Source organism: Silene latifolia, chromosome X (assembly GCF_048544455.1).
Source record: "Silene latifolia isolate original U9 population chromosome X, ASM4854445v1, whole genome shotgun sequence".
Taxonomy (NCBI): Eukaryota; Viridiplantae; Streptophyta; class Magnoliopsida; order Caryophyllales; family Caryophyllaceae; genus Silene; species Silene latifolia.
This window is the reverse complement of record NC_133537.1, coordinates 40,695,623-40,699,181: the sequence shown is the minus strand read 5'-3', so window position 1 is coordinate 40,699,181 and position 3,559 is coordinate 40,695,623. Positions and strand designations below refer to the sequence as shown.

At 40.6% G+C, this 3,559-nt stretch overlaps 1 non-coding gene across 1 annotated transcript; it reads right to left on the bottom strand.

Moving 5' to 3' along the window:
* Window positions 1–766: 766 nt before the first annotated feature.
* Window positions 767–873, bottom strand: LOC141624134 (small nucleolar RNA R71). Its single transcript, XR_012533945.1, has one exon. It is a non-coding gene; the product is annotated as a small nucleolar RNA R71 (small nucleolar RNA).
* Window positions 874–3,559: the final 2,686 nt, after the last annotated feature.

Here is a 3,559-nt window from a genome sequence, read left to right as displayed (position 1 = left end):
TAGGTGCTCTTAACGACAAGTAACCGAAAATTAAGCTCCAAGTGAGTCCGACCAAAAATGGCGGTGTTGCCGGGGACGGTGTTAACTTGATTTGATTTTCTTAGATTGTTATTAGTTGTGTCTTTCTTTGCCTTGGGGAAGTAAAACTCCTTAAGGTTTGTTCTAACTGTTTTCAAGTTGTTTGATATTTTGCATGTCTAGAAGATCACAAGGTAACTTGTTACCCATTGATCACGAGATTGAAATGACCTTGACAACCAATAGAAGACTTGCTAGAAACGCTTTGAGAGGAATTGGTGAGGTTGTAGATATTCATTCTCTTGAGTTCATCAACCCTTTTGCAAGAGAAGGCGAGGAGAATCCAACACAAAATCAATCACAAAATCAACCCACAATGCCTAAGTTTTCATCACATTCCGTACCAACCGAGGAGAACCTACCTAATGGTACTCCCACACCACAACACTTAACTGGAAATTTCATTGCTAAATCCGCATTTATCCAATTAGTCAAAAGAAGCCAATTTGGGGGAATGCCTAGTGAAGACCCTCACTCTCACATGGAGACTTTTTGTGACTATTGTGATGCGATTTCACAAACCGGTGTGACTCAAGATCAAATTCGATGGGTCTTATTCCCCTTTTCTCTAATTGGCACCGCAAAACAATGGTTGAAAAGCCTTGATAAAACTACTCTTGGAATTGACTCTTGGAAGAAGTTGGCTCTAGCTTTCTACAAAAAATTCTACCCTCCGGAAAAGACTAATATGCTAAGAGCTCAAATTACGGGTTTTAAGCAAAGGGATGAAGAATCTTTGTATGAAGCTTGGGAGCAATTCAAAGGAATTTATCGCTCATGTCCTCATCATGGACTCAGCGAGTGGTTCTTGGTACAACAATTTTGGAATGGTCTTTATGAAAATTCAAGAAACATTCTCAACATGGGATCAAATGGTATGTTCACCGAAGTTGACGATAATCAAACTTGGAACAAGATTGAGGAAATGGCGGTCCATAATTCACAATATAGTAGATCTCGCAAGGCTACTAGAGGAGAAAAGCATGAAGTGGACTCTATTTCTCAATTAGGTGCTCAACTTAGTGCTCATATTGATACCATCAACTTGAAGTTTGAGAAGGCTATGGCTAAGCTTGAAGAAGCCTCAAAATCACCAAAGCATCATGTTAATGCCATGGTAGCATCTTCATCAATCCCAAGTGGGATATGTGAGAATTGTGGACTTTTGGGACATGACCAAAGTGAATGTAGGGGAACAAATGAACAAGTGAATGCTTTTCGAGCATACATGAGTGGTACCCCATATTCCAATTATTACAATGAAAACACCAAATTCCACCCAAATCTCTCATACAAAAGACAAAATGTTCAAAACCCTCAACAAACATACACCCCACCTCCCATGAGAAACCAAAATCAAAGACCCTTTTTCAACCAAAACCAAGGTTACCAAAGTCAAACTCCATACAATCAACAAAATGACCAAGGTTTTGATGTTCAAAAAGCGGTCCTCCAAATGCAAAAGAATCAACAAGAATTTTTCACTCAAATGCAAAAAGATAGCCAAGCAAAAAACATCACCATCAACAACATCCTAGCCCACACAAAAATGTTGGAAACTCAATTGACCCAACTAGTATCTTCAAACTCTCAAAGACAAAAGGGGCAATTACCACCTCAAAGTAACCCCCCAAGACATGAAACGGTTAGTGCCATTCACTTGAGGAGTGGTACGAGATATGAAGGACCAAAGAAGCAAGTTAAGGATAAAGTAGTGGAAGCTAGTGACAAAGAAGAAGTTGTGCAAAACTCTAAGGAAGATGAACCAACTAAAGAAGAAGTTTCAAAGAAAAGCGAAGAAAAGGCCAAGGAGAAGGAACCCATTGTGTTTAGACTTCCATTCGCAAGTCGTCAAGCTAAACCTAAGTTTGATGACCAACTTGTAAAATTCATGGAAATTGTGAAGAATTTGGAAGTCTCGATTCCTTTCACGGAATTAATCAATCACGTACCGGCCTATGCAAAGTACATGAAGGACATTCTTACGAAAAAGAAGTCGATCCAGAAGCTTGAAACTATCGCCATCACTAAGGTGAGTAGTTCAATCCTTCAAGGGAGTTCACCTCCGAAACTTAAAGATCCGGGAAGCTTCTCGATACCGTGTACCATTGGCGACACCACGATCAACAAGGCTTTGTGTGATCTAGGAGCAAGCGTGAGTGTTATGCCATATTCGGTTAGTAAAAGACTAGGGATGGGAGAACTTAAATGTACCAACATCACACTCCAAATGACCGATAGATCAACGAAGACACCGTTAGGGATATGGGAAGATGTTCTCGTGAGAATTGGCAAATTCTTCATCCCGGTGGACTTTGTCATTGTTGACATGGAAGAAGACTCCAATATTCCGATCATCCTAGGTTGACCTTTCTTGCACACCGCGGGTGCGGTGATATATGTGAAGCACGGAGAGCTTACTCTAGAAGTGGGAGACGAGACCATAACTTTCAATCTTGACAAGACCATGAGAGCTCCCCGATTGCATGAACCATGCTTTATGGTTGATCACTATAGCCGGAAGGATGATATGAAGAAGTCGGAATTCCAATGGAAAAAGAAAGTTGATGATGCTCCATCAAAACAGCAAGGAAATAGCAACAATGAGAGCTTGAAAATCTCACCCATGACAAGTGAAGAGGATAGCCTCATTGGCCAAAACAAGAAAGAAGGAGAGTTGTCTCTATCAACTCAAGAAATTTTTAACGATCAAGTATACGAAGTTTGCGATCTTTGGGATGATGAGTTTGAAGGGATATTCAATCTCTACATTGGTAATGCTATGAACCAAGACCATCACGGAGAACAACAAATGCAAAAATCTATTGAAGACCTTTATCATGACAATGAACAAGCTTTTGACTACTTTTTCAAGGTGTTGAGTAACATCAACAACACCTTGAACATGCCCCCTTGACATCTCACATTGGATGAGAGTTTGGTGGAGTCCTCCCTAAACCACCATTTGTAAATATTCTAACTCCCTAACTTGCGTTTCAATTTTTACATTGCATTCTTTGTCATTTTTGGATTTATATTTTTGTGCCTTGATCAAGATATTCATCATTTTGAGAGAAATGAGGGAGGGACTTATGATTTCATTAATGTGTAGTGCTTTGACTTAGTGTAGGGATCGCAATTGCCTAGGCTATTCATGCCTTTGTAGTGCCCCTACAATGAAGGACACGAGAATTGAAGAATGAGAATGATACAAGTTATGCTGTACCCACGGATGGACCTGAATCCTGTGGACAAGGAAGAATCCGAGCGGCCAAAAGGGAATCCGCTCGTCGTCAAGGAATCCGAGCATCTAAGATGCAATCCGCTCGTCTGGCAGAGCTGCAGAGTTCAAAAAACTGGTCTGTCACAGAATCCGAGCGTCTCAATTGAGAATCCGCTCGTCTAATTCTGGACGCTCGTCTTGCAGGAAAGATGCTTGTCTTTCTGCTGTGAATTTTAAAGTTTCTCCCTGTAACAGAAT